Source organism: Adiantum capillus-veneris, chromosome 30, assembly GCF_014529385.1.
Source record: "Adiantum capillus-veneris isolate H3 chromosome 30, ASM1452938v2, whole genome shotgun sequence".
Lineage (NCBI taxonomy): Eukaryota > Viridiplantae > Streptophyta > Polypodiopsida > Polypodiales > Pteridaceae > Adiantum > Adiantum capillus-veneris.
In genome coordinates, this window is record NC_140960.1 from 89,687,753 (window position 1) to 89,713,548 (window position 25,796).

At 45.6% G+C, this 25,796-nt stretch overlaps 1 pseudogene; it reads left to right on the forward strand.

The window, feature by feature from the left end:
• The first annotated feature begins 23,152 nt into the window (after positions 1–23,152).
• On the forward strand, positions 23,153–23,643 carry LOC147418381 (uncharacterized; annotated as a pseudogene).
• Positions 23,644–25,796: the final 2,153 nt, after the last annotated feature.

Here is a 25,796-nt window from a genome sequence, read left to right on the forward strand (position 1 = left end):
GCCGAAAGGGCCACTTAGCTAGGCCTCACATGGTGTGCAATAATGCAAGGGATGGTAGCTAATAGTGGTTTGTATGAATTGGTGGTTGGGCAAACCTGGAGGCTAGCATGCAGTGGCAGCTCTAAAACAACATGGTGGGCGGTTGTGGTGTGCGGTTGTGGTGTGCGGTAGGTATCCCGCATGGCTACATCAAGCAGCCAACGAGAGAGAGAGAGAGAGAGAGAGAGAGAGAGAGAGAGAGAGAGAGAGAGAGAGAGAGAGAGAGAGAGAGAGAGAGAGAGAGAGAGAGAGAGAGAGAGAGAGAGAGAGAGAGAGAGAGAGAGAGAGAGAGAGAGAGAGAGAGAGACTATGTGTGTGGTCGAGGAGATTCTACCCTCCTAGACCCTCGTCACTATATGGCACGGCTCTATCCAGGGGGGATCTAAGGCCCAAATTTGGCGGCGCGAGGCGGCTTTAATCTCGGCCGTTGGATCACGCAGTGAACTGGGGGTGAACTCGGGGTGAACTCGGGGCAAAAATGGCGCCCCGAGTTCACTCCTAGTTCACCCCCCTTAGTTCACCCCTAGTTCACCCGCCTCGCGGGGTGTGGGTCGAACCTGGGACGTCTCGGTTGCCACACGAATGCCCTACCACCACGCTAGCGCGCGTCACTGTCCATGTTGGCATGGCACATGATCATATCCTAGTTTAAGCGCCCCTAGTTCACCCCAGTTCACCCACCCCTAGCTTACCCTCCCCTAGTTCACCGTTAGTTCACCCTCAGTTCACCCCCAGTTCACCCACCCGTAGTTCACCCCTAGTTCACTGTGTGATCCGACGACGGAGATTAAAGCCGCCTTGCCCCCCAAATTTGGGCCCTAGATCCCCTATGACTTGGAGCCGTGCCATATAGTGACGAGGCTCCTAGACCACAAGGGCTGTACGATGCAAAAGTGGGCAAAAACTGGCATCGTGGAGTGGGATAGGCAAGAGAGGTTGCGGATGGCGATTTCGAGCCGCAATGGTAAGGTCGATGCCTCTTTGTTTCATGCACAATACGTGCTCCATTCATCTACCCCAGCCAATGCATGCCACTACTGGAGAGCAGAATGACTGCTTGTCGACGATTTTGATTGTCTCTTACTCCTACCTCTTTATCTTTGCTTGCTCCTTCTTCTAGATAGAGTGGTTCTTTGTGTTCACAATAAGTTTTGGACAAATATTTCCCACATTGTGATTTGCCTCAACATCATGAGCTTCTGTGAGGGAGGCACTGCATACCTAGCTAGGTATGCAGTGCCTCTCGAGTAGAAGCTTATGATGTTATGCATTGTATGAAAAACGTTGAAAAAGACGCTGTTTTCCTACATGAGAAAATTCCTAAATCTTCTTGTGGTTGCTATAGCTGATTAATGGAAATGGCATAGCTTGCTATCGCTGCAGCTTGTCAATTTATACCCCTCCCATTATTTAAAAGAAAAAAATACCTTTGTCAAATTAAAGGTAGTTTGGGGTTAGTGCCCAACAACGTCTAGAGTTTGAGCTGCATCTTCTCGTACAACAATTTAGACATATGCTCAAGCTCCCTTTGCACACCCTTGATTATCCCTTTGTCATATAAAAGGGGATAAATCTTCAGGGTTTCATGGAATTTTAAACCTATGTAATCCTACTACATTAAAACCTTACCTACTCTTCTTTTGGTGTTTTATGGGGATTAATCCCATCTATCAAAATTACATCTCTTTGCATTCACAGCTATGAAAATCTCTTTGGATGGTTAAACTCAAAGATCTCTTGGGATCGATTCCTTCTTCTTGTTTTCTGCTTCTTCTCTGCTCCTAAGATCCTTGTGATCGGTTGGTTTGTTTACACCGTGTTAAAACTCCTTTCATCTTCTACTCGAATCCACTACACATACTTGGCTATAAGTTAAAACTTGTCTTAAACTTCTTCCTTCTTTGTCAGGCACCATTGCATGAATTTCACACCCCAAATTTTCTCTTGATAAAAAGTTATTAGAAACCACATTCACATACAAACTACTTACAAATGCTCCCATTAATTAATTACCCGTGTTGATCCGAGAGAATCTTCCAAATTCTAAATCAAAACTTAAAACTTAATTGGCCTGTTGCCATGAACAGAAGCCCGTCCGCATCGCCATCATCGTCTGCAGACATCGCTCAGGCACTCTCTCTCTCTCTCTCTCTCTCTCTCTCTCTCTCTGGGTGCACCTCGGCCCCCCATATTCTGCAGATCGGCCTCCTCCATCAGCTCATCGGAGCCCCGTCTAAACATTGCTTCCGACAGCGTAGGATGTATGTAGCTCCGAGTGTTCTCTCTGTCTCGTCCAAATTCTGCTCGTCGTGCATCTTCCAATAGTCCTGTCGACCACACAGGAAGGCTGGCCTTTGTCTTGCGGATCTTCCCCTCCCTCACGATGCGGTGCCTGCTGTGCTCACGAACTTCATCAAGCACCTCCTCCCCTGATGTGCTTGATCATCACGTCTTTCCACCTCAGTCAGCGCGACACAAACACTGTCGCTGATCTTTTCTCCCCTCGCTCCATGCGTCACCACCCTCGCCTTCCACAAAAAAAATCCGGCAAAATTCATTCTCCAAAGCCTTCATAACCAACCGAAATTCTAGTTTTAGCATTTTCTACGGAAATTCTAGTTTTAGCATTTTCTATTGATAGACAATCAGTCTTCTTACAAAAAGCCACAATTTTTTTTCTTTTTTTTGGAGATATTTAATCTCACAACCAGGGGTATTTTGGAAGTTTTGGGAAATTTGAAGGGCATTTAGGAAATTCATGAAATTTGAGGGGTATTTTTTTCTTTTTTAAATTCATGTTTATTTTTTGGGTTTTCACACTATTTTCCTCCCTTTCCCCTTGTTCTCAATTGGAATTTTTGAAGCTGAAAATAGCACGATGTTAAGTCGGAACAATGGTGCCCTTGGAATAAATTTATCGCTTTGAACATAGAGGAAATCTCCCTCTTTCCCTCTCTTTGTCACGTCCATGTGCATCCCTCCCAAACCCCCCTTCCTTTTTCCCACTTAGTTTTTATAAAAGCATCTTTGGTGATTCCTATAAAAAGAAATGGGGAAAAGATTAGGGGCACATACGGGCACATACTACTTACAAATGCTCCTACTTATTAAAAAATTCAACATCTGATTACCAAAGCATGTCTAAGAAATAAACTACAATGAAACAAATCAATGCTACTTAGCTTTGGTTTTGCAAGTGGTCCCTTTTGACTAAGAGAAGAGAGAGAGAGAGAGAGAGAGAGAGAGAGAGATTGAGAGATTTTATTATCGTCCTCGAAGGTCAAATATGACCTATGGGACCAAAGTTACATGTGATGTAGTATGTGTATGGCTGATGAGTGACTCTCGATGCTCCAAAATTGTGGTGATGAGAGTCGCATGGAGAGCCCACACTATGGCTGGGAGAGGAAAGTGTGTAGGTCTAAGTCATGGCTGAAAATGTGAAAGAAGCAAGTTCGGATGTGACCAAAAGCTGAGGACTCTAGTAGTGTGTGGTACTCAGACTCTTGAACTTGCATTGAGCATAATGTGCACAGTCGATCTGACTCTTCTCCATTGCCCCAATGCCCTGTCTCGCATCAAAGGGAATGGGAGCTAAGCCGAATGGCTGCAATAGTGCATATTGGCGATAAGGGGATAGGCTCAAACATATAAGTGTGAGTACGGCTTCCTCTTTTAACGAAGAACATGGTTTTGTAGTTGGGGGCAATATGGATGGTGTAATGTATGAAGCGTGACCCACCAGATTTCTCCCAAGTCATAATACATTTGCGTTGGATGGGGGGAAGGGGTAACACACCCGACGCAAAAGAGCATGCCTCTGTATAGCCCAGGATAACCACTGCACCCCAACCCACTAGAGTTCACCTTCAAAACTCGACAATTCAACTGCAAATCCTACACATGATCGTACACGCACAACCTTTGCACTAGCCTAGCCTGCTGACAGCTTCCACACAACACAAACCGTTCTGTCTTTCTCTCCCACCCACACCACAGGCCCGGACAGGCACACACTTCTTAGACAGACACCACATAGTAGGGATAGAGCAAAGATAAGAAGGGGGAAATAGGGGGAAGAGTTAACACCAAACTCGGCTATGGTTTTCTTTCTAGTCACAACAAAAAGCTATTACAATTCCAAAGAATCCGCACTATTGCACGACGTAGTCGTCTCCAATACGACGAGCAACAAGGGGTTTGAAGGTCTCTGATGCCACCTTGGAATCGTTCCCCTCTTGAGCACACAAGCAAGAGAGCCTTTGTTGGCTTGGAAAGGCCTCAAGAGCTTCTCTGCACACCTGTCGGCGGCTTTCTTCACAATCCCTTCACACAAAAAGTTCCGCCTTCAATTCTCTGCGAGCACCTTCCTTCTTCCTCCTCTTCTCCAAGAAAAACCTTCATGATGCAAAAGGTTTTTTTTTTTCCTTGTGGCGTGTCACCGTTCACCACTTATTCATGGCCCTCCTTTCTATTTTAGGGCCCCCTTTTTGCATGCGGCACGCCCCTGCCTTGAACCCCAAGTTTTAAGCCTCACAGTCACGGCGTCGTGACTGTGGGTATAACCCCTTCTCTAAAATTTTGGCGCCTTTATGGCATGCGGGCATGGCCCCCTAGTAGACTGCCACATCATCACCTTCCTCGCAAGCTATGCCGCCCGCAGCCGCCCAACGCACCACCGCACACACTCCTCATAGCGCCCGAAGGCCGGCACCATAGCCACGCTCCCAAGGAGCTCTCCTCTCCCCACGATGCCTAATGGGCTTCACCTTTCGGCACTTACACCCTGCCGATCTGCCTGGACACTGCACATATGGGACCACCTTTCCGCCATGTGGCACTGCCTGAGCAATACACCCCGAAGGGCTCCTAAAATCCCCAAAAAATCCACCAAAAAACTAATTTTTGGCCCACATTCATAGACCTGCCATTCTTGGTGTAGAGCTCCTCTCCTCGAGCCATAAACTTCTCTTGAAACTCCATGTTTCCATCTCTGGTTTCCTCTGTCTTGATCGCACCTTGACTTCGCTAGGCATTCCAACCGCTGGTGCAAAAGTTGTCACAATCATCAGTATTGATCTGCTCAACAATGGGATCCCAACTCCAATGGGCTATAAGTTCATGCTCCAAGATCCAATCGACATGCAGTTTCTTCATGTTAACTCCATATGCTGCATAACACAATCCAAAACTTAGTCGAGCCTCAAAAAACACCAGATGGCATATCTTGTTGGGGTTAATTTGTGTGTGTGTATGCATCGATACCGCATAGTGTGGGCTTGGTGATTACCGCACAGTGTGGGCTTGGTGATTAGCTCACGGTTTGACAGGCGTACAATTATCTTGGCACACTCACAAGAGTGAGTATTGTGATGTATGCTTGTGTGGCTACGAGCTAGGTAGCCGGATTCGAGCACTAATGGCTTGAGGTTTTTCAGTAGGTTTTACAGGTCTACAAGTTTACAGGCAGGTTTGAAGGCTTATTTGGGCGCTGAATTTTCACCCATTGTTTCCTCTTTGCAGGTGTCCATGTATGGCTCATTTGTAGGCTGATCTGGGACACGTTTGTGACTTGTTTATGTAGCTGTTTAAGAGCTGAATTTGGGGGCTGTTTTGCAGCCATATTTTACAACCATATTTGCAGACTTTTGATGCGATTCGAGCCAGTTTAGGGCTGATTTGGTTGACATTTGCTACTCATTGTTGGTTGCTCTTTTGCGAGCATTATGGCTGATTTTTCATTTGACTTCCACCGTTATGGTCTGACACAGTTTGATGGTGCAGATTTTGTTGCTTGGAAGGAGCATATGCTTGTTGCATTGGCGGATTTGGGGCAGGATAAACCCTTGCATGGTTTATCGGCGAAGCCCAAGTCTATGCGTGCTGATGACTGGCAGGATCTTGATGAGTTAGCCATGTCTACGATTCGTTTGCATCTGGTTGAGTCTGTTTACTGGCAGGTCTCGAGGGAGACTACAACTCATGCTTTATGGCAGAGTTTACATGCTATGTATGCGACATCCATGTCTACAGGGGAGTCTAGTCCCACTTCTATGTCCATGGGAGAGATTGGTCCCACACGCAAGTCTCGACGGCATAGAGACTTGACATGTTGGCATTGTGGACATAGAGGGCACATTAGGCGTCGATGTTTCAGGCGTTTGAGACAACGGAGGCGACAGATGCGTGATGCAGATTTGGGCATGACAGATGCTAGTGAGATCAATACGGTGGTTACTGAGTATGCTTGTGACGGCGATGTCACATTTACATCTAGCTTGTCTTCAGACGATCTTATGTCTACGGATTGCATATCGGATTACACATTGTCTTCACAGTTGTTACTGGATTCAGATGCTACATTCCATGTCACCTCGCATCGTGAGTGGTTTAGCACGTTTTCTAGTGGGAGACTTGGTTGTGTGCACATGGCTGATGGTGTTGTGTATGACATTGAGGGTGCAGGAGACGTATGTTTGTCCTTGCCTAGTGGTATGAGATTTACCCTGCGTCATCTGCGTTATGTGCCAGATTTGAGACGGGATTTGATCTCATTTAGACAATTACGGGATAGTGGATGTCGGGTATCGCTGCTTGAGCGATCTTTTGTGTTGCATTTGGGTTCGCTGGTGATTGCGAGAGGTGCTAGAGTTGGCACATGGTACCCATTGCACATAGTACTGGTGCGAGATGGTTGAGTCTCAATCTTGTTACAGCCATGCAGAGAGCGAGAGACCCGAACAGTCTCTTTTGCTCATGGGTTGCAGGGTGCTTTGCATGGAGTGCAGAGTAGTGAGCTCGTTGTGCACACAGTTGGGGCACGACTTGAGCAGTCACACAGAGAGGTGGCAGAGTCAGACATGCATGCTTTGCTAGTGATTGAGCAAAGCAGAGAGTCAGTTGTGCGAGATACTTCTATGTAGGATAGACAGGTAGAGCGGTCTTGCTCTAGTGAGTCACGACAGGAGGACGTTGTGCAAGAGTCTATGCATACGGAGTTAGAGCATGAGAGCTCTAGTGAGTCACAACAGATTGAGTGGTCATGTTTGCAGTGGATGATTGCAGAGGAGACTGAGATGTCAGCGATTATGCATTCATTTCTTTCTATGCTCGACAGTGAGCATGGGGATATAGTTATGCAGGATATGTCTTCCAGCAGACACGTAGAGCAGTTGGTTTGCTCTGAGGTTGCACGACAGGTTGATGCGTCTTTTGTGGACAGTCAGGAGATGCATGTGGCTGACGCGCCTTGTCAGTCAGAGATGCCTATTGCCAGGGATATATATGTTAATGCATGCTCCGTAGAGCTAGCAGGGCCCGCTAGCATTGCATCGACATTCGGTGGTCTCATGTATGAGATGTTGATCTTGAGACCGGATATCGCAGCTGTAGTGGGAGCATTTGCAGTTGGGATTGTCAGTTGTTTGTTGACTCATGATGGCATAGTGCACGACGGAGATATGCAGGTATTGCGTACATACTTGCAGTATGTGTGCAGTACGTCTGGTGGTGTACGGACTTACACGGGAGCAGGTCAGCCGGATGCACACGATCACAGCCAGCCAGTGGGCATCGATTGAGAGCGGTTTTCTCTCACCTTTTGTAGTCTTTTGACTAGGTTTCCTTGCTTAAAGGCACATTCGCCTTTAAGTGGGAGGTTGTTGGGGTATAGGTGCATGTGCCTTGCCCGATCGCCCAGAGTCTGGGCGCCCACTGACTTGTATACCTTATACATAGCATAAGTGTATAGGGGGCTGCCACTCTTTGAGTCTCCCCACCCATATCTGTGTGTGTCGTGTGTGTCCTTCTCTCGCTCACTCTCTGTCTGTGGTGCTCCCCGATCCCCTTCAATTGGTATCAGAGCTCTACTTTGGAGTGTGTCTCACAGGCTTTACATTGTGTTTCTAGCCATATTTGTAGACAATTTCCAGGTGTTGTTGGTGAGGTGGTTTTGCTATCTAGCTTGCTACTTGTGGTCATGGCAGAGACACGTGATCGATTAGATTGTGACCTCTCAAAGATGCGCGTGTTTGATGGGTCAGACTTTGCGGCATGGAGAGATTGTATGCTTGATGCACTGACACAGCGAGGGTTACATCGACCATTGAGTGGTGATGCAGGTAGACCTTCAAACATGTCTGATGATCAGTGGCAGGAGCTAGAGGAGATGGCACTATCTACGCTCTCTTTGCACCTTGCGGAATCTGTATATGCTCTTGTTATGTATGAGACTACTTCGAGAGCACTTCGACGCAGATTACATGATATGTATGATAGATCTGAGTCATCAAGGACTTGTGTGAGACATGTACATTCACGAGTACGCCGACAGGTGATATGTTGGTATTGTGGTCATTCTGGACACGTTAGACGGCGCTGTTTTCGTCGTATGCGAAATCGTAGGAGACATGGCAGTCTCAGAGATGCCTGTAGTGATGCCATGGACTCAGTTGCTTTGACAGTTGAGGCAGATGTAGTGTCAGAGTATACTAGTGACGGGGATGTCACTTTTACCTCGAGCTATGCACGAGATGCTATACATGTGGATAGTGCACTCCCTTCGCAGTGGTTGCTAGACGCAGATGCTATGTTTCATGTCACGTCGCATCGTGAATGGTTTTGTAGCTATTATAGTGGGATGCTTGGCAGTGTACGTTTGACCGATGTATCGGTGCATGCGATAGCAGGTGCAGGAGATGTGAGACTGTCATTACCGAGTGGTGCATCCTACTTGTTACGACATGTGCGCTATGTACCAGATTTGACAGTGAGTTTGATCTCGATCGGTCAGCTTAGAGATTGTGGATGTCAGATTTCGCTACGAGAGCGAGATTTTGTGATGCATTTGGGTTCGCTAGTGATTGCGAGAGGTGCCAGGAGTGGTACAGGTTACCCATTGTATGTGCATCACAGGAGAGACGGTGTTGTCTCTCTAATCATGCAGCCAGGTAGAGAGCGAGAGAGCAGGCGAGTCTCTTTTGCTTGTGGGTTGCAGGATGCTTTGCATGGAGTGCAGAGCAGTGACCTTGTTGTGCAGGTTGCGTCTACGGATGCACAGGTAGAGCAGGACAGCTCTAGTGAGTCACAGCAGCAGGATGAGTCATCAGAGGTGATGACAGAGATGACTCACATGGATGCTGAGATGTCAGCTATTGTGGAGTCATTTCTTGATATGCTTATGCCAGAGCTTGATGTAGATTCAGGACAGATGGATACTCTTGGTACACATGTGATATGTGGTGGGCACGAGGAGTCACTCCAGAGCTCGGAGTCAGAGTGCCATGGTCTCTATGATAGGGGACAGGATTGCCATGAGTTGAGTTCTGAGTTAGAGGTGGCAGAGGTTGCAAGGGTTGCATCAACGTTCGGTGTCCTCATGTACGAGATGTTGATCTTGAGGCCGGACATAGCAGCTGCAGTGGGAGCATTTGCAGCAGGGTTGATTAGTTGTTCGATGACTGATCTCGGCATAGAGCATAGGGGAGGTTTGCAGGTATTGGATCGATACTTGCAAGAGTGCATGAGATCTTGTAGACTCTTTGCAGAGCTTGGAGCTAGCTTTGTGTGGCTTCCGCAGCGGGATATTTGTCTATTAGTAGAGCCGGATGCACTAGCTCATCGAGAGTCAGTGGGCATAGGTTGAGAGAATATCTCACCTTCTATTAGCTGTACACTAGTAGATCTTGCTTAAAGGCACATTGGCCTTCAAGTGGGAGGTGGTTGGGGTTAAGGCCTATGTGCCTTGACTGGTCGCCCAGGTCATGGGCGCCCGCCCACTGTTACCCTATACTTATAGTGAGTATATTGTATAGGGGGAGATGCCACTTCACAGTCTCCCCACCCACATCGTGTGTGTCTCCTTCTCTCTCTCACTCTCCCTCTGTGGTGCTCCCCGATCCCCTTCATATCTCCCAAGGGGCGGCCGACCCAAGATCAACCTGGCCTATCTGTCTTAGATCTGCAACCACCTCTAACTTCAAACTCAAATATATTACAACTTATAGCTCCATTTGATGAGTCGTTTGGAACTGTTTCTTCATCACTTCAAGCTCTATATACTAGGGCCAAAAATAGCACTTTGAACACCTTTCATCTTCCACCCTGTCAGGCCCTATCTAGAGCCTTTTTGTCCTAGAAAATCACATAAAGCATACATCTCCGTTGCCACTTGCCTGCACAAGCTCTTCCCATCTACTCTAGCTCTCTCCTATGCATCTGTAAGCATACACATCATTGCCTATTCCCTCTTCTAGGGTCGACGCACTTTGGCTGCACCATCATTGCCTAACCCCCTTGTTGAACATTCATGTTCAACCAAAAAACTCATCTTCTACCAACTGCAAAAACTGGAAAACACTATTAGCAAACCAAAAACAACTACCATATATACACGACCCTACATATTGCCTGCTACTGCCAAACCTCAAGTAGGTTGCCCCACCCCCTGCATCACATAGTTTTTGCTTGGATAAAAAACGTGACACTGACTCCTTTCATCCATCTGTAGCACCCTCTAATAGTGTTTCACCCATGTCCGCAACTACCCATGCACACAATATGCCCAAATCGCCTTAGCACTTCTTCTCAACTTTATGTGCCTCATCAATATACCTGGCTCGGTAAGCATATCACATGTACCAACCAATGCACCTAGCACTTCAATCACACCATCTACATCGACCAACAATTCTGACCCTCCCTCCCAACCATGTAAAGCAGAGTTCATATCCATGGAGCTTTGTATTTTGTAGATAATATACCTCACTGATGCACTTACAAGCATACACTTCAACCATGTATTGCATATTTCTTTAGACAGCTTGGACTCACCCTCAACATCTTCTTTCTTCTCCATAGAGCATGACCAATGCACTAGGCTCTTCACATGTAGAGGGATTAACCCTCGCATAACCTGCACCCTGGTCAAAGCCTTACCCACAAGCACTTGCATCTCTTCATCCATGGCATCCTCGGCATCATCAAAGCCCCAATCAGCTTCACTTCCACAACATACCTGATCCAAAAGCCCTGCACCTATAGCATCGTCATGGTAACCCATAGGCACCTCCAGTTGCTCCTCTCTTTGGTCAGCATCCATCACCTCATGAGCTTTAGAAATATGCCCAACCCCCTCGGTTTCCGCTTCACCATCACCCTCCTGCAGACTTGGTAGACCATCTTGGCTATCGGTAGACTCAGATTTATCCTCCTTTGCACATCTTCGAACCAATTGTACCGCCATAGCCATTTTCACTGCTACCTTCATCAACATGGCGGCCAATAGAGCACTACATCTCACCTTTAATAGCATATCCTCTCTCACTTGCTTGGGCCCTTCAACTTGTTCTTCTTCCACATTGGCTACAACCACATCATTAGACACACAATCATGCAATTTTACCTTTACCAACACCGGCTTATCGGACTCGCTCTCCCGTCAGAGGGTGTACGCTCATCCGGTCCATCTTCCTTGCTTGTCTCCTAGAAATTGGAACCGGAATCTCCATCTTCATCAGCATCGTACATTGACTCGGTATCAGCATCTTCAACTGCCTGCTGCTCCACAAAAGCTTGACCATCGTCTAGGCTTTGCACACTGTCTTCATCTCCTTATGAACCTTCGGTTTCTGCAAGTTGATTGCTATTTGCTACTTTCTCATGCAAACTTTCCACAAGAACGGGCTCTACCTCTTTAATCTGCTGGAAACCAAGCACCCGCTTCCTCTTTGGCACACTGGATCACTTTAACATGGGGCTTATCCTCTTTGACATGCTCATCCATCACTGGCACATGCACATCATAAACTAGAAACCTCCAAGGAACATAATCAATTGTTGGCCTTACCTTAACAGGCTTTGCATCTTGCAAACTTGGCACCACCTTTGATTGAACCATAGAATACTCTGCTAGCCTTGCAACAGACACATAATCTGCAGGCTTCAACAAACCTAGCTCCAGATTCCGTTTCACCCTTTTGCTCTTCATCTTGGCAAGATACACCATGTCTTCATAGGTATCAGCACCGTCTTCCACCTTATCTCTGATCCTCGGATGCAAGCACTCAAGAAACCTTGACAACTTCAAAAATTGATTGCCTTTCACCCCCGTGGCAATCTCTGACTGCTTCCAACACGCTTCAAACTGCTCAAGAAAAATGGAAAGATCCTTACTTACGTCTTCGCGTACTGCTTTCAGCTTAGCACCAGCCTCCGTCGGGGTGATCACTTCTCGAAACCGCCCTAGAAACTGTATTTGCAATCCTTGCCATGAACTTCGACCATCAGACTTCAAATCATTGTACCAAATCTTTGCATGTCCGCGCATCAGCAATGGCACCGTTTGCAACTTTTTCGCATCCGTCACATGTGCATCGATAGCATCCACAATTCAAAATCTGCTAGCCAGTCTTGAGGGTCTTCAACACCTGTAAATATGGGGCCAAAGCCCGGCTCCATCATTTTTGCTATCTTCAAACACAACCGGCCCAAAATTTGACCATCCGCCAACTGCTTGTCAGCCTTCAAACACCGCTTCAACCTTCAAACTGGAGCATCAGCGTTCCTAAGTGGGGGCATTAGAAGATGGATGGGGGGAAAGGGGGAACACACCGACACAAAATAGCACGCCTCTCTATAGCCCAAGATAACCACTGCACCCCAACCCACTAGAGTTCACCTTCAAAACTCGACAATTCAACTGCAAATCCTACACACGATCGTACACGCACAACCTTTGCACTAGCCTAGCCTGCTACTGTCAACTTCCACACAACACAAACCGTTCTCTCTTTCTCTCCCACTCACACCACAGGCCCGGAGAGGCACACACTTCTCACATTGGCACGACACAGTAGGGATAGATAACACCAAACTCGGCTATGGTGTTCTTTCTAGTCACAACAAAAAGCTATTACAATTCCAAAGAATCCGCACTATCACATGGCGTAGTCGTCTCCAATACGACGAGCAACAAGGGGTCTGGAAGGTCTTTGATGCCACCTCAGAATCGTTCCCCTCTTGAGAACATGAGCAAGAGAGCCTTTATCGGCTTGGAAAGGCCTCGCGAGCTTCTCTGCACAGCCATCGACAGCTTTCTTCACAATCCCTTCACACAAAAAGTTCCGCCTTCAATTCTTCGCAAGCACCTTCCTTCTTCCTCCTCTTCTCCAAGAAAACCTTCCTGATGCAAAAGGTTTTTTTTCTTTTTCCTCTCGCGTGTCACCGTTCACCACTTATTCACGACCCTCCTTTCTATTTTAGGGCCCCCTTTTTGCATGCGGCACGCCCCTGCCTTGAACCCCAAGTTTTAAGCCTCACAGTCACGGCGCCGTCACTGTGAGTATAACCCCTTCACTAAAATTTTGGTGCCTTTACGGCACGTGGGCATGGCCCCCTGGTAGACCACCACGTCATCACCTTCCTCGCAAGCTACACCGCCTGTGGCCACCCAACGTGCCACTGCACACGCCCCTCATAGCGCCCGAAGGCCAGCACCATAGCCACGTTCCCTAGGAGCTCTCCTCTCCCCACGATGCCTAATGGGATTCACCTTCCGGCTCTTATACCTTGCCGATTCTCCCACACAGTGTGCATATGGGACCACCTTTTTGCCACGTGGCACTGCCTGAGCAACACACCCCCAAGGGCTCCTAAAATCCCCAAAAAAACCACCAAAAACTCAATTTTGGCCCACGTTCATAGACCTGCCATTTTTGGCGTAGAGCTCCTTTCCTCGAGCCCTAAACTTATCTGGAAACTCCATGTTTCCAGCTCCGATTTCCTCTATCTTGGCCGCACCTTGACTTCGCCAAGCATTCCAGCTGGTCCAAAAATTGCCACAATCATCAGTATTGATCTACTCAACAACGGGTCCCCAACTTCAACGGGCTATAACTTCACGCTCCGAGCTCCAATCGACATGCAATTTCTTCCAGTTAACTCCATATGCTGCATATAGCACAATCCAAAACTTGGTCAAGCCTCAAAAAACACCAGATGGCACATCTCTTGAGGCGACCGACCCGACATCAACTTGGCCTATCCATCTTAAATTTGCAACCACCTCTAGCTTCAAACTCAAATATCTTGCAGCCTATAACTCCGATCGATGAGACGTCTGGACCTGTTTCTTCAGCACTTCAAGCTCTACATACTAGGGCCAAAAATACCACTTTGATCACCCTTCATCTTCCACCTTGTCAGGCCCTAGCTGGAGCCTTTTTGGCCTAGAAAACCACATAAAGCATACATCTCCGCTACCACTTGCGTACACAAGCTCTTCCCATCTGCTCTAGCTCTCTGCTATGCATCTGTAAGCATACACACCATTGCATATGCCCTCTGCTAGGATCAACACACTTTGGCTGCACTAGCATTGTAGAAAAGCCTCATTCACTTGGGAGTCAATTGAAGCATCATGTAGTAAGTGTAATGCATCCCATCTCCCAAACCACTTATTTATGTCTTGCATTTATCCCATACTCAAGATCTTGCTTTTATGCGTCTTTTGAACTTTTTTGCTTGCTTCCCATGCAATTGTAGAAAGTTGATGTGAGAGGTTTTGATGCATCTTTATCATGTACTCCACAACCCTTTCCATGCCAATAACCTCAATGGGAAGAGCTCCCGACTCAAGAAGTAGGAGCATATATGGTGTTTGTGTCTTAACTTGGAGAAATTTTGTAAGAAAACACTTTTGGACATTCTCAAACTCTTTCCAAGTAGACTTTGAGATGCTCCCCTCCACACTTCAACTCCATAAAGAAGAATTGGTGTCACCAATGCATCAAAAAGGTACTTCTTGAGAACCCAACACTTGATGTTTCCCGCATTACACATGTTCTCAAATGCATAATAAGCTCTCTTTCTACTTCCAAACGACGCATAGCACATTCATGCCATTTGTGATTGGACGGAACCTCAAGGCCAAGGTACTTAAAGTCTTCAACAACTTCAAGTGTATCATTGTGTTGTATACAATGCATGGCTTCTACTTATGGTTGGTTTTCACAAGCATAACCTTTGTTTTAGATTCATTCACAATCAACCCACTATGCAAGCAAAAGTTCTCAAGGACAACCATAAGCTTTTGTGCATCTTCTAAAGTGTGTGCTAGAATCACTACATCATCCGCATACAACAAAAGCATGATTACCGCATTGTAAATAGTGACCTCTTCAATGCCTTCTTCTTGCATAAAGTTAAGTACCATTTGTTCCAGTTGATCAATGCATAGACCAAAGAGAGTTGGTGACAACGGATATCCTTGTTTAACCTCAATGATGCTTACAATTATTTTTTTGAAATTCCTCTTTCCATGCGAAATTGACACATCACCTTCTCATAGATTCGAGAAACCGCAAGCATAAACTCACTTGGCACTTGGAGTTCTTCCATCCTTCTCCACAAATTGTTACGTGGAATTATATGAAAGAATTTCTTAATATCCACAAAACAACAATACAGTCGCTTGCCTTTCAATCGAGTTTCCTCCATGAGAACACGAAGAGTGACAAGATGATCAGTGGTGCTATGGCATCGACAAAAACCTGCTTGTCCTTTTGCACGCTTGTCATTCTCTTCAACCCAATCACTCAATTTCATCTCCATTATGCACCCAAACAAATTTTCCATAAGAGACCCAATCATTATAGTCTGGTAGTTGTTTACATTCTTTACATCCCCTCCTTTATGTGAAAGGCTTAACCCAATTAGTACTCCAATCATAAGGTTGAACATATCACACATCCACTCATGCATAAAATCTCCCGTCCATTTGATCATCTTTGGCTTGAGATCTCCCACTTTGAGAGTGGCTAACTTTGCAAGCCCACCGCATACATCTTCAATAGTAAAAAGAGAGGGCATACCTGACATTTTTTCAGCATTTGGTGTTGGGGTATAGGCGTCTGTGCCTTGCCCGGCTGCCCAGAGTCTGGGCGCCCACTGACTTGTATACCTTATACATAGTATAAGTGTATAGGGGGCTGCCACTCTTTGAGTCTCCCCACCCTAATCTATGTGTCGTGTTTCTCCTTCTCTCTCTCACTCTCTGTCTGTGGTGCTCCCCGATCCCCTTCAATTGGTATCAGAGCGTAGGTGCGGAGGGAGCGCGTGTGTGCACAGTCATGACGACAGCGTAGAGCCAGTTTCATTCTCGAAATCGCGTCCGCGCGCGCGCACTTTCAAGAGTGCAAACAGGGTTTCGACTTCGGCATTGGCAAATTCAGTTTTTCAAGAGCGTTTCCTTCAGGTGTCCTACCATTTTACCCCCCTTTCGAAGCCATTCGAGCCATCAGAAACCTCATTCGAGCTACGGTTGAGGAGCTGCATTTTCAGCCCTCTTTTGACAGTTTATGCTGCATTTTTGGGTCGAAACGGAGGTTTTTTGGCATAGCTTTCACACCCGGACTCGGATACATGTGATCCAGGAGTGTACCTGGGGGTTTTGGCATGCTCCGGACGCGCTTGTCATATCATAATTTTAAAATTCTGAACGCTGAATTTTCTGTAGTAGCAGCAGTTGTTTATTGTGTGTCGAGGATTCCACACATGGTTTGCTCTCAGATGTGAGAGTGATATTTGCTGCAAGTTTCCTCACAGGTGGGAGGATACGATGTATGCCTTATGTGGTTTGATGCTCAGGGAGACTAATGTGATTGCATTTTGAGCTCGGCAATGTATGCCTCGAGCATGTTTTTTGGCAGTCACAGGTAGAGCAGATATTTGTGTACTAGATTTGCAGGTGTTTGCAATGATGTATGCAAAGTGTGGAGATTGGTGCATGCATTTGGAGTACGGTTTGATGCGCTTTGGTTGCTCATGGTTTTGAGCGTGTAGTCAGTTTGGTTACTGGTTTTGTGGCCATTTTATTGACAAAACTCTGGCAAAATTTTCCTAGGAGTTTTATGCGTATCATTTATGCGATCTAGGTAGAGATTGCGGATTGCACTCAGCATTTGCGTGCAGTGTTCTCTGCAGGCGGGAGATTTGTGCAAGTGTATGCATCGATACCGCACAGTGTGGGCTTGGTGATTAGCTCACAGATGTATGCTCTATGACGGCGTGTGTGCAGGTGATCTTCAGACCGAACAAGTCATAACTTCTTTGAGAAGTTTTGGGCTGATTCTTTATGCGCTACGGTTGGTAGTGTGGGACTGAATTACGGACTGTTTTTGGCCACGCAAGAGGGCTGAGAATTTTGTAATTTTGGGCTGAATTTCAGGGCTGATTCGATGAAGATTATGCACAAGGTTATGATCGTCATGACCATAATTTTGGGCTGAATTTCAGGGCTGATTCGGTGAAGATTATGCACAAGGTTATGGTCGTCATGAATGCGTCTTGTAAGTAGTGCATTTGATTGCAGTGTGATACTAGAGCAGGCGAGGCTTGTATTGACATTGCGGGAGCTCTATTTTGGAGTGTGTCTCACACGTTTTACATTGTGTTTCTGGCCATATTTGTAGACAGTTTCCAGGTGTTGTTGGTGAGGTGGTTTTGCTTTCTAGTTTGCTACATTGTGCTCATGGCAGAGACACGTGATCGATCAGATTGTGACCTCTCACAGATGCGCATGTTTGATGGGTCAGACTTTGCGGCATGGAGAGAGTGTATGCTTGATGCATTGACACAGCGAGGGTTGCATTGACCATTGAGTGGTGATGTAGGTAGACCTTCAAACATGTCTGACGATCAGTGGCAGGAGCTAGAGGAGATGGCACTATCTACACTCTCTTTGCACCTTGCGGAATCTGTATATGTTCTTGTTATATATGAGACTACTTCGAGAGCACTTTGGTGCAGATTCAATGAAATGTATGATAGATATGAGTCATCACGAACTCGTGTGAGACATGTACATTCACGAGTACGCCGACAACTGACATGTTGGTATTGTGGTCATTCTGGACACGTTAGACGACGCTGTTTTCGTCGTATGCGACATCGTAGGAGACATGGCAGTCTCAGAGATGTATGTAGTGATGCCATGCACACAGTTGCTTTGACAGTTGAGGCAGATGTAGTGTCGGAGTATACTAGTGACGGGGATGTCACTTTTACCTCGAGCTATGCACGAGATGCTATACATGTGGATAGTGCACTCCCTTCGGAATGGTTGCTAGACGTGCAGATGCTATGTTTCATGTCACGCCGCATCGTGCATGGTTTTGTAGCTATTCTAGCGGGATGCTTGGCAGTGTACGTTTGACCGATGGATCGGTGCATGCGATAGCAGGTGCAGGAGATGTGAGACTGTCATTACCGAGTGGTGCATCTTACTTGTTACGACATGTGCGCTATGTACCAGATTTGACAGTGAGTTTGATCTCGATTGGTCAGCTTAGAGATTGTGGATGTCAGATTTCGCTATGAGAGCGAGATTTTGTGATGCATTTGGGTTCGCTAGTGATTGCGAGAGGTGCCAGGAGTGGTACAGGTTACCCATTGCATGTGGATCACGAGAGAGACGGTGTTGGCTCTCTGATCATGCAGCCAGGTAGAGAGCGAGAGAGCAGGCGAGTCTCTTTTGCTTGTGGGTTGCAGGATGCTTTGCATGGAGTGCAGAGCAGTAACCTTGTTGTGCAGGTTGCGTCTACGGATGCACAGGTAGAGCGGGATAGCTCTAGTGAGTCACAGCAGGATGAGTCATCAGAGGTGATGACAGAGATGACTCACATGGATGCTGAGATGTCAGCTATTGTGGAGTCATTTCTTGATATGCTTATGCCAGAGCTTGATGTAGATTCAGGACAGATGGATACTCTTGGTACACATGTGATATGTGGTGGGCACGAGGAGTCACTCCAGAGCTCGGAGTCAGAGTGCCATGGTCTCTATGATAGGGGACAGGATTGCCATGAGTTGAGTTCTGAGTTGGAGGTGGCAGAGGTTGCCAGGGTTGCATCAACGCTCGGTGTCCTCATGTACGAGATGCTGATCTCGAGGCCCGACATAGCAGCTGCAGTGGGAGCATTTGCAGCAGGGCTGATTAGTTGTTCGATGACTGATCTCGACATAGAGCATAGGGGAGGTTTGCAGGTATTCGACCGATACTTGCAGGAGTGCATGAGCTCTTGTAGACTCTTTGCAGAGCTTGGAGCTAGCTCTGTGTGGCTTCCGCAGCGGGATATTTGTCTATCAGTAGAGCCGGATGCACTAGCTCATCGATAGTCAGTGGGTATAGGTTGAGAGAATATCTCACGTTCTATTAGTTGTACACTAGTAGATCTTGCTTAAAGGCACATTGGCCTTTAAGTGGGAGGTTGTTGGGGTTAAGGCCTATGTGCCTTGACCGGTCGCCCAGGTCATGGGCGCCCGCCCACTATAAGTATAGGGTAATAGTGGGCGGGCGCCCATGACCTGGGCGACCGGTCAAGGCACATAGGCCTTAACCCCAACAACCTCCCACTTAAAGGCCAATGTGCCTTTAAGCAAGATCCACTAGTGTACAACTAATAGAAGGTGAGATATTCTCTCAACCTATGCCCACTGACTCTCGATGAGCTAGTGCATCCGGCTCTACTGCTAGACAAATATCTCGCTGCGGAAGCCACACAGAGCTAGCTCATCGAGAGTCAGTGGGCATAGGTTGAGAGAATATCTCACCTTCTATTAGTTGTACACTAGTAGATCTTGCTTAAAGGCACATTGGCCTTTAAGTGGGAGGTTGTTGGGGTTAAGGCCTATGTGCCTTGACCGGTCGCCCAAGTCATGGGCCCCCGCCCACTATGAGCATGGGGATATAGTTGTGCAAGATATGTCTTCCAGCAGACATCTAGAGCAGCTGGTTTGCTCTGAGGTTGCACGACAGGTTGATGCGTCTTTTGCGGACAGTCAGGAGATCCATGTGGCTGACACGCCTTGTCAGTCAGAGATGCCTAGTGCCAGGGATATATATGTTGATGCATGCTTCGTAGAGCTAGCAGGGCCAGCTAGCATTGCATCGGCATTCAGTGGTCTCATGTATGAGATGTTGATCCTGAGACCGGATATCGCAGCTGCAGTGGGAGCATTTGCAGTTGGGGTTGTCAGTCGTTTGTTGACTGATGATGGCATAGTGCACGAGGGAGATATGCAGGTATTGCATACATACTTGCAGTACGTGTGCGGTACGTCTGGTGGTGTATGGACTTACACGGGAGCAAGACAGCCGGATGCACACGATCACAGCCAGCTAGTGGGTATCGGTTGAGAGCGGTTTTCTCTCACCTTTTGTAGTCTTTAGACTAGGTTCTCTTGCTTAAAGGCACAGTCGCCTTTAAGTGGGAGGTTGTTGGGGTATAGGCGTCTGTGCCTTGCCCGGCCGCCCAGAGTCTGGGCGCCCACTGACTTGTATACCTTATACATAGCATAAGTGTATAGGGGGCTGCCACTCTTTGAGTCTCCCCATCCATATCTATGTGTCGTGTTTCTCCTTCTCTCTCTCACTCTCCGTCTATGGTGCTCCCCGATCCCCTTCATTTGGTTGCCAATATAATTGCCTACAATGTGTGTACATATCCACAAGACTCAAGTTACCAAAATTCTCAACCCACTTGCCCCTCAAGTTTCTCCAAAATCTTCCACATGCAAGTGCCTTTTCTTCTTGAAAGAATTGTTGCTTTACTTCCCATCTTCTTCTCTTATTTTGAATCAATGCCTTGTATGTATGCAAATGACTTTGATAGTTGTCCTTGTCCATAGTTGCATCAAGCTTTATCAAGGACTTTCGAGCATCTTGACATTCTTTATCAAATCACCTTTTGCGTGATCTATCTTTGTTGATACCATGGAGATGCTTTATGGCAAAGTATTCTTTGGCACAAGAACAAATAAATTTCTCAAAAGCTTCCCATTTAGTTTCCAATGGTACATCATATTGAAGCTTCGTCATCCATAACTTTTGCTCAACTATTTCAATGTACATTGGTGCCCGTTTGAAATCCATACATAGTGATAACTTGTCTTCCCTTTGGCTGAGATTATCATTCTTAGTTGCTTCTCCACATACAAAGTCAATACATAAGGTGCGGTGGTTTGATTCTAGGGTCCATTGGCCAAACATAAAACTCTTTATGCGATACATGATGTCTTCGGAGAGTAGCATATAGTCAATCACACTATCCCCATTATATTTTCTACATGATGTAAAATCCATTGTTTCCACTCCAGAAAGATACACCATTGGCAATGAGCATACCTGTGCTATTACAAATGTGTAAAAGTAACTTTCCATAGTGATTTGGCTCTTTCTCATCCATTGAAGTACGATCATACAAGTGAACTTCCTCCAACTCCCTTGAAATGTATGGCATATCAAATTGTTGAGTATCATGTTGCAATGTTTTTGTGCAAGCATTCATATCCCCAAATACAATAGCATCACCTTTGCCTTTGAAATAAGGAATTTCCTCTTCTAAATAAAAAAATGGATGATCTCTATCCATGCAAGCATAAAAGGGGGAATCATGATGAGGAATGTAGCAACCGGCTACGAAAAAAGGGTGCTTTTTTTGGTGTCATAATTTTCAGCCATACATAACGTTTGTACTTGTCATCTTTCACAATTAATATAAAATCTTCCAATCCTTTCTTAACTATACATGCTTCCCCTCCTTGCCGTCTTCGTTGCTTGAGATTCTTTGACCACATCAATGAATGTACATTGTAGTCCTCCAAGCCGTTAATCCTTTGTATATCATGCTCCCAAGTTTCAACAAGAAGTACAACATCGGCTTTGCTTGTTAGTTCATCAATGCCAACCCTCGCATTCCATGGGTATCCATTGCAATTCCAAAAGCATATTTTCAATTGTAAGTTGGTCTCATAGTGCTTGAGGGACCTGCCTCCTCCTTGGGCACATTTTCTTTGTGAGAGATCTCCTTGGTTTTCTTATTCTTTTCCTTATATGCCTTGCGACGCATATTTTGTTGCTTAATAGTGCGATCTTCACATACAAAACATTTTGTATCACTCAAATAGATCCAACTATTATCAAGGATAATCTTTTGTTTGGTCTCATTTGGCATGGTGCATACAATTGGTTGTTCTCCCAAGCGAGGAGCTCCTTGCTTACCCACTCTATGTGCTCCATAGAGCATAACTCCGAACATGTCAAAGCGGGTTTTGAAGAAATCTGTGATAACAATGGCAAGAGAAGGAGGTGTCTCTAACTTCTCTTTGGGAATTCCACGAATAACAATGTTCTTGGAACGTCACTGTTGTTCCTTCAACTTCTCCACATCCACATTCTGAACATTCTTTGTTTGAGCCATAGCTTGCATGAGGGAGGAATTAGGAACCACATTGCTACCACATACATCAGCCCAAGGCTTGTTTGTGCATACATTTTTCATGTCGTATACATCCCAGCTCATGGTGTCAAATTTTTCCTCTTTCAATACATGGTCATGCTCTACTTTGCTCATGTGCTCCTTCAAGGCATTCAAGTCCACAAGAGAGCGTTTACATCCCTTGACTTTCTCTTCAAGTTGCATCAAACATGTTGTTTGCATCTCAAGTGTTCTCTTGAGATTCTCATTCTCAACCACAAGAACCCTTAGCATGCAATTCTCCATGGCAAGTGCCCGTAAGTCTTTACCTTGTTTATTTATGGTCTGGTCTCTTGCAATGATACCAAGTATACCATGATCATGGTCTTTGATGTCATTGGTTGAGTGGTTGTGTTGCTATCTCCCCACTTAGGAGATTTTGGATCATTTTCTACAATGGTTGTGGGCCTTGTTGAAGAAGAACTACCCTTGCGAGTGTCAAAAGACATTGTATGTAAAATAAGAGATGAGAATCAACTATCTTGAACTTTTTCAATTTTTAAAAATGCTACTACAAAATGCCTTCCATTTTTTTTTTTTGTCTTTACATCAATGCATAGAGGGCATCGTGATCGTTGATTGAGGCTATAGATTACCCAAATTAGAGTTCGGATGAAGAAGTTATGATCAAAAGAGTGAACTGTTGTCTACTAGGTCAAAAAATAGCTGCACGAGAGAGAGAGAGAGAGAGAGAGAGAGAGAGAGAGAGAGAGAGAGAGAGAGAGAGAGAGAGAGAGAGAGAGAGAGAGAGAGAGAGAGAGAGAGAGAGAGAGAGACCCTGAGGTGTTTGCTGCATTGCGATGGCTGTGAACAAAGATGGCCACGAGGGACGATGCAAAAGGAGAGAAAGGCTCTTTCTTAGCCTACTCGGCGGAGTGGCTGCAAGGTTTTGGATTGTAAATTTTTTATGAATCTCTTTTGCAAGCATACGTTGGCTTCTATGACTCTATTATCATGCATGGTCGTTTTCTCTATAGCACGCACGTTCCCTTCCTCTTTGCAATGTAGGTGATTAGGTGCATGGAGGCGCCATTACATTTGTAGTGGATATATAGGGTCCGCAGCCATATTCTCCTAAAGAAAAACATATTTTGGGGTATTCATGGAGATAAATGTTATGTTCATGGTTGCATCTCCTCTCATTGAGGAGATAGCAATTGAATAGAAAGCATTATATTTTGGAAAAAACCTTGCATTTGTTGCTGTTGATATACAACTAAAAGCCACTGGAAAATTAGTGGCCCAAGGATGACATGCAAAGTTTTTGGGCTCAAGTCCTCCAAACTATTAGAATTAGGGTTGCAAGAAAACACACACAGCTTGGAGAAGATGAAGGAAGTTCAAGGCACACAACAGAGAGTATATTACTTAGTGTGCAATGGAAAGAAAGATAGCCCTAGAGTCATGGACGTATATACAATGCACGGGGGAAAAAACCTCCTAGTGAGGGAAAAAAATGCCACGACGGTACTAAGTGTGTTCACACTCATCACTACCACATGTATATGGTAACCAATCCCCTATGGGAGTGAGTGAACAAGAGCTGGCACATAGAGTATAGGGAAGTGACATGCCCTAAGGACATGATCAATCCACAAAGGGGAGTAAGCCCAAAGCTTTGCAGAAAGCTTCAAACTTCTCATGAGACAATGCCTTTGTGAAAAGATCTGCAAGTTTGTCCTGTGTTGGCACATAAGCCACGCTAATCTCTCCTGTTGCGAGCCTCTCTCTAACATAGTGGTAATGCACCTCAATGTGCTTTGTACGAGCATGAAAAATTGGGTTCCTCGCAATTGCCAATGTGCTTTGATTGTCAATGTAGATAGTTCCTATCCAACACCCAAATTAGCCATATGGCGTCTGATCCATAAACACTCAACTGTAGCTATGAAGACTGCCCTGTACTCAACCTCATAAATGGAAGTGGCCACAATAGGTTGCTTCTTGCTCAACCATGATATGCATTAGCTTCCAAGCATGAAACAAAAACCACTTGTGTACACTCGTGTGTCAAAAGAACCAACCCAATTTGAGTCCGAAAAAGCGTGTAAGTCTAGCCGCAATGATCCCCCTTGGGATAAAACAAGTCAAGATGTAAAATTCCACTCAAGTAGCAAAAACTCCTCTTGATAGCGTGCCAATGCTTAGACCCTAAGCTATGCATGAATCTGTTGACCTCTGAGACTGCAAATTGAATATCCTGCCTCATGTTGCATACATAAATGAGGCAACCAAAAGTAGTTTGGTAAAGAGTGACATCGGCAGGATCACCAACATCATGAAGACACAATTTCAAACGTGTTTCCATGGGAGTGGCAATAGGTTTGCAATCCTCAAGTCCAAGATTACATAGCAATGTCTCTATGTAACTTTTTTGACACGAGGCAATACCACCATCACACTGCTTAATTGTATACACAAGTAATGATGCAACAATCCCAAATCTTTCATCTTGAATTTAGCATTCAAATCAGCCTTAAATTTAGCAATATGTCTCTCATTTGGCCTAGTGATCAGCAAAGCAACCACATAAAGAACGACACTGAGAAGTTCATCACCCTCACGCTTGACATACAATGTGCTTTCTGTTGGACTATTACGAAAGCCTCGTTTGACCAAATGAGTGTCAACCTTCTCATACCGAGCACGAGGAGATTGCTTCAACCCATACAAATCTTTCTTACATTTGCACACTTTATCTTGCTGCCCTTTAATGACAAAACCGCGAGGTTGTGTTACATAAACTTCCTCAAATATGTGACCATTCAAGGAAGCAGTAACAATGTCTGATTGATGTACATCCCGACCAAAATGAGCTTCCAATGCACATAGAAAATTCACAGTAGTCATACAACAAGTGGGAGCAAAATTCTCTTCATAATCTATAGCTTTTTGTTGCGCATAACCTTTTGCAACAAGTCAAGCCTTATAGCAATCAATCTCACCATCGGGCTTGCGTTCAACTTGTAAACCCACTTTGCCAATGGCCTTTTTGCCACGAGGCAAATTAGATAAAGTCCATGTGTCATTTTCTATAAGTGCGTCATATTCAGATTGCATGGCAGCCATCCAATTTTCTAAATCTTGTGCGTCATAAAAAAGATAGAGGTTCCTCAACATCTTGTAAGCTAGACACAGCCAAAGCATAACAATCTGATGCATAAGATGCATGGCGAGAACCTGAACGAGTACGACTAGACAAAGGTGCACGGGACGATGACTAGCTGCAGTACCTACACAACCCTATTTAAAGGTGAGAATTTTTCCTCACTTAGCAGGTTTGTATACTTTTAGTTTGGAGTTTGTGTTGTAGTGCATGCATACTTTCAGTGGCTTTACTCTGTGTGGGATACACTATGGCTAAGGGGAAAGAAAAGCTACAGACATTGGAGGTTCATTCTCTGTCTTTGTCTCAGGTTGGCTTGGTGTAAAGATATTGAAGTT